Source organism: Bos indicus, chromosome 3 (assembly GCF_029378745.1).
Source record: "Bos indicus isolate NIAB-ARS_2022 breed Sahiwal x Tharparkar chromosome 3, NIAB-ARS_B.indTharparkar_mat_pri_1.0, whole genome shotgun sequence".
Classification (NCBI taxonomy): Eukaryota; Metazoa; Chordata; class Mammalia; order Artiodactyla; family Bovidae; genus Bos; species Bos indicus.
The window spans coordinates 64,020,945-64,034,862 of record NC_091762.1 but is presented as its reverse complement, the minus strand read 5'-3'; positions in this window follow the sequence as shown (position 1 = coordinate 64,034,862).

Sequence of the window (13,918 nt, the reverse complement as noted above, 5' to 3'; positions counted from 1 at the left end):
ATTTATCAGAACAAGCAAGTAGGCTTTCTTTTGAAAAAAGGAGGGGGGAATCCACAATATTAAAAACAGAGACCATAAACATAATAGTATACGCTGCATTATGAATATTGAGATTAGGATTTTCATAATGATTTCTATTTAAAATTCTTTCAAGTTCATGTTCCCATGGACTATAAATATTCAATGGTTTATATGCTTAAATTCTATTTTTTTGTATCTGTAAGAAAATTATCAATCTGGTATGTGAGCTGGGAGCTTTGTTAGGTCTGATGAAAGGGAGCCACTGGGGTTCTTCTCTTTTATAATGGAAAAATATCATCATTTTCTGATTTCATATGTCCATCAAATACCTTCTCCATAATACAAAGTATTTCACACACAAATACTCGTGCATCCTTTTACAGATACAACCTAAATACTGGGCTTCCCAGGTGGTGCTAGTGGTGAAGAACACACTTGCCAGGGCAGGAGATGGAAGAGACACAGGTTTGATCCCTGGGTTGGGAAGATCTCCTGGAGGAGGGCATGACAACCCACTCCAGTATTCTTACCTGGAGAATCCCATGGACAGAGGAGCCTAGTGGACTACAGTCCATGGAGTTGCAAAGAGTTGGATACGACTGAGCAACTAACAGTTACTTATTTACTAAAATACACACGCTAAATAAAATGACCCCAAATAAACCAATCGAATAAAACAATACAATCTTTCTAAGCTTCTTGACACATTTATGCTACTTCACTCATTTCTAACTCATATATTACTTGAAATTACCAAATTCATGTAATTGTCACTACTGGCTTTGGCTTGAGTATAGAAAGTTGAAAAGTGCATCATTTCTACTGTAACACAGCTGGTTAATTATTTTTAAGATCAAAGTATTTTAGTGACTCCATCAACTCCATGAGGTTTCCTGACAATCACATAACTTAAAATCTGAAAAGGAGGAATCTCCAAGGGAAAAGTAAATAGGATTACTGGCTTGCCTGTAACAGGTGCAAAATGCCATAGAAGTTGGAAGAAATATTCAGTTGAAATTCTTAATAAATGGATAAAAGCTGAGTGTGCTAGTTCAGATATATAGAAATTTGGAATTTTATGAACACAAGAGGAACTGACATCCACTCAAAGGCTCTTTTCCACAGACTTCACTATATGTTCTCAAGAAAGACTGATTAGAGGGCCATAGTCTAGACGTAGCTTAACTTATCATGCAAGCCTAGCGGAGAAGAAAAATAGCTTCTGTGGAAAGATACAAATTCCCACTGGGATTCTTCTTTCTTATATCTCCTATAGAAGAAAAGTCTAAAGATTCTAAGGGAAGCTAAACAAACACTGCCATCCCCAGGCCATATATAAAACCCACTGCAGCTAAGGGAAGAGAAATAGTAACAATAAACAACTCCTACTTCTTGGCTTCCCTGGTGACTCTGGTAAAGAATCTGCCTGACAATGCAGGAGACCCAGGTTCAATCCCTGGGTTGGGAAGATCACCTGGAGAAGGAAACGGGAACCTACTCCAGTATTCTTGCCTGGAGTATCCCATGGATAGAGAAGCCTGGCAGGTTACAAAGAGTTGGACACAATTGAGCGACTAAACAACACTTTTGGGGTAGTCCATAAATATATCCTGATCTGAGACCACAGGAACTTCTCTATTACTGGAAGAGAGATAGGATCACTGAGAAGTCTCCATTCCTGACACCCAGAGGCATAAAACCTGCCTAAGACTGAGGTATGACCACAACAGCAGGGATTTCCCTTTCTACCAACCACTACCAACCTAGCAAGTGTAGCAGCCATCTAAACCTGGAGAAAAATCAAGAGAGAGATATCTTCTTTAAAGGCAGATGTAGTGGGAAGACCTAAAACTAAAGGTGGAACAAACAACAACAAAAAACTCTCTGGAAGATCAGCCCCCAACATAAAACACAGGTAACTCAGAGGTATTTGAATCCAGCGGTACACTGAGGGCAGCCATAGCAAGAAATCAGACCTAGCTAAACCCCTGACTAAAGTGACTCAAGCCTCAACACTAAAAACAGAAAAGAGAGGATGTGTGCATTTTCAAGCAAGAACATAATCTATCTAATTTTCTGCTATTCTACATAAGTTGCCTGTATTTCAGCCCCAAATTACAAGCATACCCAGAACCACGAAAAACCATACATGGTCAAGAGACAAAGCAATCAACAAAACCAAATTCAGATATGACAAAGCTGTTGGAACTCTCAGACAGGGAATTTAAAACGAATTTAGCTAAATCAAAGGCTGCAGTGGAAATGGTAGACAACATGCATTGTCTATGGTAAACAATAAAAAAGAACATAATAGAAATGCTAGAAATGAAGTACACAGTAAGTTTGATAAAGAATGTTTCCCGTGGTCCCATCAGTAGATGATACTTATAAGGAAAAAAATCAGGTAACTGAAGGTAAAACAATAGAAACTGATCAAACTGAAATGCAAAGAGGAAAAAGATGAAAGATTAAATTTAAAACAAAATAGAGCACAATGAAGCCAAGGACGGTGGGAAAATATAAATTTAGTGTACATGTTAATAGATCTATGAGAGGAGAAAAGTGAAAAAAATGGGGCAAAGATGACAATGTATAAGAAATTTCGAAAATTAATGAAAAATAAAAGCAACAGTTTCAAGAAGCTTGGAAAATATAAAGAAAATAATTAAAACAAAAACAAAATAACAACTAGCTAGTCATAAGTTATTTAAGCAGCTAAAAATCTAAGCTAAAAATAAAACAGCCAGAGAATATACCATATTGTGTACAGATAAACAACAGTAAAATTTACATCAGAATTTTTGTCAGTGAAAATACAAAAGTGCCATCTTGATTATGCTTAAGAAAGTCAATTCAGAATTGTATACTCAGTGAAGATATCGTTCAAAAATGAAGCCGCAGTAAAGGCTCTTTTTTTCAGACACAGAAAAGCAGAGTTCTTTATTGAAGACCTAAATACAATAAATTTTAAAGAAAGTTCTTCTGTCATATAAAAAATATAATAGTAAAAATTTTATCTACATAGAGAAATTGATTATGTTATTATTCCACATAAAGATGATTATATAGATGAATAATAATAAACACGATTATATAATCTACTTTTTATTCTTGTAGTTGCTCTAAAAGATAACTGACTGCTTTAAACAAAATGGTAGCAATGTAGGACTTCCCCGGTGATCCAGTGGTAAAGAATCCATCTGCCAATGCTACGGACATGGGTTCAATCCCTGGTCCAGGAAGATCCCATATGCCTCAGGGCACCTAAACCTATGTGCCACAACTATTGAGCCTGTGCTCTGTAGGCCACAAAATACAACCACTAAAGCCCATGCGTCCTACAGCCTGTGCACCTCAACAACAGAAGTCACCACAATAAGCCTGTGCATGGCAACCAGAGAGTAGCTCCTGCTGACTGCAACTAGGCAAAGCATTTGCACATCAATGAAGACCCATAGTCAAAAATAACTAAATTAATATTTTTTTAAAAATTACAAAAAATAGTAGCAATGAACTTATGTGTTTATAGCATATGAAGAAATAAATAGATAGCCCAATGGATTAGAGAAACTGTTATAAGATACTTTCTCTGTACATCAAATGGTACAGTATTATTTGAAAGTAAATTGGGATTAAAGAGGTATATTGGGGAGTCTAGGATAACAACCAAATTAGTTTAAAAAAATAGGTATATGTAATGAGTCACAAATGAGATAAGTTAGATTTATAAAAAAAATAAAATAAAATGGCAAGAAAAGAAAGAGAAGCAAAAACATTTTAAGCAATTAGGAAAAATAATAGACATTCATTCAATTATATTAGAAACAATAAATAGTCTATCACACCTATCACACATTCATTTAAGGCAGACAGATTGTCCCTCCGAATAACAAAATAAAGGAACAGACAACTCTAAGCCATCTAAAAAACGATACTCCCCCCCCAAAAAAAAGTATAAAGACACTGACAGGTTAAAGAAAGATGGGGAAAAATATATACCACACAAACATAAAAAGCTGAAGTAGCTGTATTGGTATCAGATAATGTAAACTTCAGAATAAGGAATATTGCAAATTATACTTAGAGAAATTGAATAATTATAATGTATCACTCTACAAGAGATGATAACAATCCTAAATGGATATGTACCTAAAATAGAGCTTCAAATTACATGTAAGAAAACTGACAGTCATAGTTGGAGAATTTATCAAACTCATCTCAAAAAATGACAAAACAAGTAACTGTAAATCGTTCAGGGTTAAACAGATCTGAAAACAATATACAAATTTGACCTAACTTTGATTTAAAGAAGATTTCACCAAACTACAGACCATACCGTCATTCAATCATATGTGCAACCTTTACCAAGACAGATCATACTTGGAGCCATGAAACAAACTTTAACAAATTTAAGCAAAAATGCTAATTATATAGTGTATGTTTTAAGACCATAACAAAATTGAGAGGTGTGTTTGTGTGTAAAAACTCACGATTTGATTCTAAAATATTTATGAAAATGTGCTAAAAATAACAAAAATAACAGCAAAGTTCGAGGACACACACTATCTGAATTCAGGAGTCATTGTAAAGCTGCAGTATGTTATTGGAGAAAGGATAGGCACATAGATCAGTGAAACAGAATTGAGAAATTAGAAATAAATATGCACATATACGGTCAATTGATTTTTGACAAAGGTGCAATGGGAATTCAATGAAAAAATAGTATTTTCAATATATAATGATAAAACAAATTTACATTCATAGGCAAAATAATTGCATTCCTACCTCATACCATACAAAAAAAAAAAAAAAAAAACTAGCTCAGAATTAATCACAGGCATAAATGCAATAACTAAAACTATAAAACATCTAGAAGAAAACAGAAGAAAATTTTTATGAGATTGGCTTAGGTGAAATTGTATAGACACAACATCAGAAGAATGAATCATAAAAGAAAAAAATGTAAGAAACTACATCAAAATCAAGGCATTTACTCCTCAAAAGACACTATTAAGAGGACTGTGGCAGACTGGAAGGAACTAATTTCAAGCACATATCACGTAAAATACCTATATCTAGACTGAGCGACTTCACTTTCACTTTTCACTTTCATGCATTGGAGAAGGAAATGGCAACCCACTCCAGTGTTCTTGCCTGGAGAATCCCAGGAATGGCGGAGCCTGGTGGGCCTGGTGGGCTGCCGTCTATGGGGTTGCACAGAGATGGACACGACTGAAGTGACTTAGCAGCAGCAGCAGCAGCAGCAGACTATATCTAGATATAGATGGGACTTTCTTGGTGTCTCAGACAGTAAAGAATCTGCCTGCAATTCAGGAGACCAGGATTCAATTCCTGGATTGGGAAGATCCCCTGGAGAAGGGAATGACAACCCACTCCAGTATTCTTGCCTGGAGAACTCCATGGACAGAGGACCATGGTGGGCTCTAGGGTCACAAAGAGTTAAACACTACCTAATACTTTCACTTTCAGGATACATCTAAAAACTTTTAAAACTCAGTATGAAGATTAATAACAAAAACATAAATAGTAAAATTAAAATATATGTTCTTACAAAAATATTTACAGCAGCCTTATTCATAGTTGCCCCAACCTGGATACAATCCAAATATCCTTCTTCTGAGGAATGGTTGAATGACCTGTGATACATATATGAAATGAAACTTTACTTAGCAATAAAGAGAAAAAAACTTCTGGCATACACAACATGGATGATTCCATAGTGTCCATTCCGTATATTCCAATGTCAGAGTAGTCAAGACTCCAAATGCTACATGCTGCTGCTGCTAAGTCACTTCAGTCGTGTCTGACTCTGTGCAACCCCATAGATGGCAGCCCACCAGGCTCCCCCATCCCTAGGATTCTCCAGGCAAGAACAGTGGAGTGGGTTGCCCTTTCCTTCTCCAATGTATGAAAGTGAAAAGTGAAAGTGAAGTCACTCAGTCGTGTCTGACTCTTAGCGACCCCATGGACTGCAGCCTACCAGGCTCCTCCATCCATGGGATTTTCCAGGCAAGAGTACTGGAGTGGGTTGCCATTGTCTTCTCTGATAGTGTCAAGGGAGTGTGTAATTTTCTTGGTTCTGTCTCACCACTTGTAAGGTTTGAAATGGCAGGCCAGTGTTATAGCTGTTATAGCTTAGTTTTATTTGGCAAATGAAGGATAGAAAGCCCTTGACGTATGAGGGCAGGCAGACACCAAAGGAGAGGCCTCAGTCTGTCTTGGCTTCCTCCTTTTATATGTTTGCCTCCTCTCCACCTTGAGCTTGCCCTATGCAAACTGGGCTAGCCAAGAAGGGGGCATATTTGTTTCATTTGAAGTTCTCACTCCAGTCCATGGATTTTCTTTTGTTCCATTTTTGAAGGCTTGTCCCTTTCTTTGTCTTTTAGCCACTGCTATTTTGGGCTCTTGTTTCCTATTCTAACTACCTAACATTCACATCCCCCCTCAAGAGATGTGAGGCCCAATTCTTTGGGAATAGGGGCATCAAGGTCTCTCTGGCTACTTCCTGCTGAACTGGGATGGTGGGGGGCATTGGGCCTCTCCCTCTTGCTAATCTCAAGCCTCAGGGTCCTCATAGTGGTGTCCATCTAAGGGTGAGTGATATTTTCCATGGTTGGGTGTAGTTTTATATATCCTTCTTGAACTGGCACTGCATGTTGTAGCTTATTGACCTAGGCAGAGACAAAACGGGTTAGACAATTGATAGTACATGGAGCAATCATATGCAGCATCAATATGGTGATAACAGGGATTAGTAAGGGTATTAGCCAACTCCAAATCCCTCTTGCCAGGAGAAGGATCCCCCCCAAAGAGACTGTAGCCACCCTGAGAACTCTACAGCTCATTTTTTGAGATCCTGTAGGATCTGAATGTTTTTCTTGAGGACCATGAAATTTTCTTTAAATTAGATGGAGGTATTTACCCAGAAACAACATGTCTCATTCAAGATGGCTCAAGTCCCTCCTTGTTCAGGAATCAGGAGATCTATCTCCTGTCTATTTTGCAGTGCAACATATGCCAAGCTGTGCTGACTCTTTAGAGCTATTGTGAGAAATCTTATCCCCAGAAATTTGATTTTGGGGTTGTTCATTAGGATGGCACTCATTTGTAGTCCTGAATAGTATCTGAGAGCTTCCAGGGGCTCACAGGTGTATTTTTTTTTTCTTTTTTTTTTTTTCCCTAATTTTATTTTATTTTTAAACTTTACATAATTGTATTAGTTTTGCCAAATATCAAAATGAATCCGCCACAGGTATACATGTGTTCCCCATCCCGAACCCTCCTCCCTCCTCCCTCCCCATACCATCCCTCTGGGCCGTCCCAGTGCACCAGCCCCAAGCATCCAGCATCATGCATCGAACCTGGACTGGCAACTTGTTTCCTACATGATATTTTACATGTTTCATTGCCATTCTCCCAAATCTTCCCACCCTCTCCCTCTCCCACAGAGTCCATAAGACTGTTCTATACATCAGTGTCTCTTTTGCTGTCTCGTACACCGTCACAGGTGTATTGACTGTCCTTTTCTGTTTTCTTCCATGGCCCGACTCATGAGTAGTGAATCCAGAAGTCGTGTCCTGGTACCTTAACTGCTGTAGGGGTAGAAAGTATTACAGGGTAGGGGCCCTTCCATGTGGGCTGGAGTTGAGCCTTTGGGGACCCATCTTTCCAGACTTTAATTAGGACTTGAGTCCCTGACCATATAGTGGTGCCTCTTTAGAATCTTTTGAGTCCTGGTTGACACCCCACAAATGTATATCCTGTTAGAATTGCCCAGTGGCCATAGTATAAGCCTTGGAGGGTCTGAGCCTCTGGATCTAAGAAGAGGTCATTGAAATAAACAAAAGGTCTCCCATAGAGAATCTTATAAGGACTATGACCAACCTGTTTCTTACAGGCAATACAGGTGTGGAGGAGAGCTATTGGTAAGCCTCCTTCCATCCAAGGGAAGTCTCCTGGATTATCTTTCTTATCTCTGATTTTAAGAATTGGTTGGCTCTTTCTACTTTTCATGAAGACTGAGGCCTCCAGGCACAATGGAGATAGTAAGTAATACCCAATGCTTACCCTGTAGATCAGTCAGTAAAGAAACCGCCTGTGATTCTGGAGACCTGGGTTTGATTCCTGGGCTGGGAAGATCCCCTGGAGAAGGAAATGGCAACACACCCCAGTATTCTTGCTTGGAAAATCCCGTAGACAGAAGAGAATGGTAGGCTACAGTCCATAGGTCACAAGAGTTGGACACATCTTAGAACTATCTTTATTTCTTCCAATGCTTTAGAGATCCCTTGGGTGACCTTATTAGTAAATGATGTCCCGCTGTCACTTTGTAATGACCTGGGCAGACCAAATCTTGGAATGATTTCATGGAGCAGTGTTTTTGTTTTTTTTTTTTAACCACCTCTTGAGTGGGCATGGAACAACAGACTGATTCCAAATAGGAAAAGGAGTACGTCAAGGCTGTATATTGTCACCCTGCTTATTTAACTTATATGCAGAATATACCACGAGAAACTCTGGGCTGGAAGAAGCACAAGCTGGAATCAAGATTGCCGGGAGAAATATCAATAACCTCAGATATGCAGATGGCACCACCCTTATGGCAGAAAGTGAAGAGGAACTCAAAAGCCTCTTGATGAAAGTGAAAGAGGAGAGTGAAAAAGTTGGCTTAAAGCTCAACATTCAGAAAACTAAGATCATGGCATCTGGTCCCATCACTTCATGGGAAATAGATGGGGAAACAGTAGAAACAGTGTCAGACTTTATTTTTCTGGGCTCCAAAATCACTGCAGATGGTGACTGCAGCCATGAAATTAAAATACACTTACTCTTTGGAAGGAAAGTTATGACCAACCTAGATAGCACATTAAAAGGCAGAGACATTACTTTGCCAACAAAGGTCCGTCTAGTCAAGCCTATGGTTTTTCCAGTGGTCATGTATGGATGTGAGAGTTGGACTGTGAAGAAGGCTGAGCGCCAAAGAATTGATGCTTTTGAACTGTGGTGTTGGAGAAGACTCTTGAGAGTCCTTTGTACTGCAAGGAGATCCAACCAGTCCATTCTAAAGGAGATCAGCCCTGGGATTTCTTTGGAAGGAATGATGCTAAAGCTGAAATTCCAGTACTTTGGCCACCTCATGCGAAGAGTTGACTCATTGGAAAAGACTCTGATGCTGGGAGGGATTGGGGGCAGGAGGAGAAGGGGACAACAGAGGATGAGATGGCTGGATGGCATCACTGACTCGATGGACATGAGTCTGAGTGAACTCCGGGAGTTGATGGACAGGGAGGCCTGGCGTGCTGCGATTCATGGGGTTGCAAATAGTAGGACACGACTGAGCGACTGATCTGATCTGATCTGATCTGATCCCTCATAAGAATCTAAGTGAACACTGGCAAACTTTTGTAGGGCCTCTTTTAGATGTTCCAGAAAGGCAATGGGGTTCTAGTTGGACTCCTGAGTTATTGCTGAGACCAGGTACAGTCTCACAATTAATAGGCTTCCTTCAATTTCTGTAGGTGGACTTCCTTAGGGGTGAGTCTTTCTGAAGTTTATCCTACCCAGTACTGTTGCAACCTGAGAGCCAGGCGTCCCCAACTCAGGGTGCTAATCCCCAGGCAGGCTGAGGCATGACAACCTCCTGGAGATCAAATCCCCAGGCAGGTTGAGGCATGTCGGCCTCCCAACAATTGGGTCCCTGGGCAGGTTGAGGCACGTCAACTGCCTGGAACCCCTGGACTGGTGGATCCCCGAGCAGGTTGAGGCATGATAACCTCCCAAGGATGAGATCCCTAGGCTGGTCAAGGCAGATCAACCTGCTGGGACCCCATACTGGAGCTGGGCATCCCCAAAGTCTCCAGCATAACTAGTACTGGGTAGGATGAAGGGGTTGCAATCTTAACTTATTGCTTGTTGTCTACCACAGATGGGAACAGGTACCATGATATAAAGCAATCCAAACCTGTGCCCTGAGACTTGGAACGTGGACAGACAGCCATAAGCCTTATCCTCTTATTGCTCTGAGGGAATGTAAGTCACTGATTTCTTCCCCTAGTCTTCCATAGGAGCAGTTTAGGGTGTTTCCAATGATAAACATTTCACTGTCATAGACCCATTAGGTAGTGGCTTCCCTGGTGGCTCAGAAGGTAAAGCATTTGCCTGCAATGCGAGAGACCCAGGTTTGATTCCTGGGCCAGGAAGATCCCCTGGAGAAGGAAATGGCAATCCACCCCGGCACGCTTGCCTGGAAAATCCCATGGACGGAGGAGGCTGTTGGCTACAGTCCATGGGGTTGCAAAGAGTCGGACACGACTGAGCGACTTCAGTTTCACTTCCACTTTTCACTTTAGGTAATAACAGAAGTAATGACACAGGAGTGGGTTATCTGGTCCTGTTGGAGCATTGAAATAATTGATATTTCTCCCAGCAATCTTGATTCCAGCTTGTGTTTCTTCCAGTCCAGCATTTCTTATGATGTACTCTGCATACGAATTAAATAAACAGGGTGACAATATACAGCCTTGACATACTCCTTTTCCTATTTGGAACCAGTCTGTTGTTCCATGTCCAGTTCTAACTGTTGCTTCCTGACCTGTATACAAATTTCTCAAGAGGCAGATCAGGTGGTCCGGTATTCCCATCTCTTTCAGAATTTTCCACAGTTTATTGTGATCCACACAGTCAAAGGCTTTGGCATAGTCCATAAAGCAGAAATAGATGTTTTTCTGGAACTCTCGCTTTTTCCATGATCCAGCGGATGTTGGCAATTTGATCTCTGGTTCCTCTGCCTTTTCTAAAACCAGCTTGAACATCAGGAAGTTCACGGTTCACATATTGCTGAAGCCTGGCTTGGAGAATTTTGAGCATTACTTTACTAGCGTGTGAGATGAGTGCAATTGTGCGGTAGTTTGAGCATTCTTTGGCATTGCCTTTCTTTGGGATTGGAATGAAAACTGACCTTTTCCAGTCCTGTGGCCACTGCTGAGTTTTCCAAACTTGCTGGCATATTGAGGGCAGCACTTTCACAGCATCATTTTTCAGGATTTGGAATAGCTCAACTGGAATTCTATCACCTGCACTAGCTTTGTTCATAGTGATGCTTTCTAAGGCCAACTTGACTTCACATTCCAGGATGTCTAGCTCTAGATCAGTGATCACACCATCGTGATTATCTGGGTCATGAAGATCTTTTTTTGTACAGTTCTTCTGTGTATTCTTGCCATCTCTTCTTAATATCTTCTGCTTCTGTTACGTCCATACAATTACTGTCCTTTATCAAGCCCATCTTTGCATGAAATGTTCCTTTGGTATCTCTGATTTTCTTGAAGAGATCTCTAGTCTTCCCATTCTGTTGTTTTCCTCTGTTTCTTTGCACTGATTGCTGAAGAAGTCTTTCTTATCTCTTCTTGCTATTCTTCAGAACTCTGCATTCAGATGTTTATATCTTTCCTTTTCTCCTTTGCTTTTTGCTTCTCTTCTTTTTGCAGCTATTTGCAAGGCCTTCCCAGACAGCCATTTTGCTTTTTTGCATTTCTTTTCCATGGGGATGGTCTTGATCCCTGTCTCCTGTACAATGTCACGAACCTCATTCCATAGCTCATCAGGCACTCTATCTATCAGATCTAGGCCCTTAAATCTATTTCTCACTTCCACTGTATAATCATAAGGGATTTGATTTAGGTCATACCTGAATGGTCTAGTGGTTTTCCCTACTTTCTTCAATTTAAGTCTGAATTTGGCAATAAGGAGTTCATGGTCTGAGCCACAGCTCCTGGTCTTCTTTCTGCTGACTGTATAGAGCTTCTCCATCTTTGGCTGCAAAGAATATAATCAATCGGATTTCGGTGTTGACCATCTGGTGATGTCCATGTATAGAGTCTTCTCTTGTGTTGTTGGAAGAGGGTGTTTGTTATGACCAGTGCATTTTCTTGGCAAAACTCTATTAGTCTTTGCCCTGCTCCATTCCATATTCCAAGGCCAAATTTGCCTGTTACTTCAGGTGTTTCTTGATTTCCTACTTTTGCATTCCAGTCCCCTATAATGAAAAAGACATATTTTTTGGGTGTTAGTTCTAAAAGGTCTTGTAGGTTTTCATAGAACCGTTCAACTTCAGCTTTTTCAGCATTACTGGTTGGGGCAGAGACTTGGATAACTGTGATATTGAATGGTTTGCCTTGGAAACGAACAGAGATCATTCTATTGTTTTTGAGATTGCATCCAAGTACTGCATTTCGGAGTCTTTTGTTGACCATGATGGCTACTCCATTTCTTCTGAGGGATTCCTGCCCGCAGTAGTATATATAATGGTCATCTGAGTTAAATTCACCCATTCCAGTCCATTTCAGTTCGCTGATTCCTAGAATGTCGGCATTCACTCTTGCCATCTCCCAGATGGGCTCAGGATAAGAGCATGAAACAGGAAGGAAGGTTGCAGGGCACAACTTCTGAAAGAATGACATAGCCCAAGGGCTTAACACAAACTGATTAAAACCAAATGGGTGGAAGATGATAGACAAGTCAAATGCAGCTAAACTTTGATCCTCAATCTGCAAGCTAAGTGACACACCCATGAGGCACCATGACTATTTCAAGGCACTATCAAAAGACCAAGGAGTGGGTGGTTCTCCAATTGTTGGAATGATCCTCCCACTCATTAGCATATTAAATCACCCAGCCCAGGAAAACCAACCACAGGACATTCCATAGCCAAGGGCACTCTCCTTCTGTGATGGCCCACGCCCTGTGGAGTATGCTGCTACTGCTGCTAAGTCACTTCAGTCCTGTCCGACTCTGTGTGATCCCATAGATGGCAGCCCACCAGGCTCCCCCGTCCCTGGGATTCTCCAGGCAAGAACACTGGAGTGGGTTGCCATTTCCTTCTCCAATGCATGAAAGTGAAAAGTGAAAGGGAAGTCCCTCAGTCATGTCCAACCCTCAGCGACCCCATGGACTGCAGCATACCAGGCTCCTCCATCCATGGGATTTTCTGCTTTTCTCTAAATCTGAACAAATTTGGCTACTACCTTTGGCTGTGTCTCTCACTGATTTTTTTTTTTTTTTTTTTTCCAATTAGACATCAAGAACCTGAGCTTCATTAGGTCCTGAAACTGGGCATAGTGGGTTTTGGCCGGGCTCAAGTTGCAATCAATGGCAACCCACTCCAGGAATCTTGCCTGGAAAATTCCATGGATGGATGAACCTCGTAGACTACAGTCCATGAGGTCGCAAAGAGTCTGACATGACTGAGCGACTCTGCTTTCTTTTCTTCTTTTCAAGTTGCAGTCAGATACAACTGAGTGAATAAGCATAGCACAGAGTCCCTGTCTCTTGGGTTTGAATCCCATCTTAGGTAAACAGTTTCAAACAAAATTTTTCCACTTCAGGAAAGATGATGACCTGCCCAACACTTGGTAAACAGTGGCATAGATGGAGAGAGGAGGTGAAGGACAGGAGGAAAAAGTAGTGGGAAAAACATGATGAGGAATCCCCTTCATAGCTTGTTGGAAAATGTGCTAAATCCCTGACTTGTGCCCACAATTTTTATTGACCTTGTCGACTAAAAAAAGATGTACAACTTGAGAGTTGTGAGTTTTATTTGAGGCAAAATGAGGACTGCAGCCTTGGAGGCAGCATTTCAGATAGCTCTGAGAGACTGCTCCAAAGTGGCAGTGGGGGAAAGTCAATTTATAAGGTTTTGGTGAAGGGGGAGTTCAATATCATTAAGCATTTATTTTACAAAAAGTTTGTTGCTAGTCATGAGGACCTGATGTCACCATGAAGGGATTTAGTGCTTTTCTAGATATGAGGAGATGCAAGGATTGAGATGATAAAAACTGTTTCTAAACATACCCAACTATCCACCAGATTCCCTGGAGCA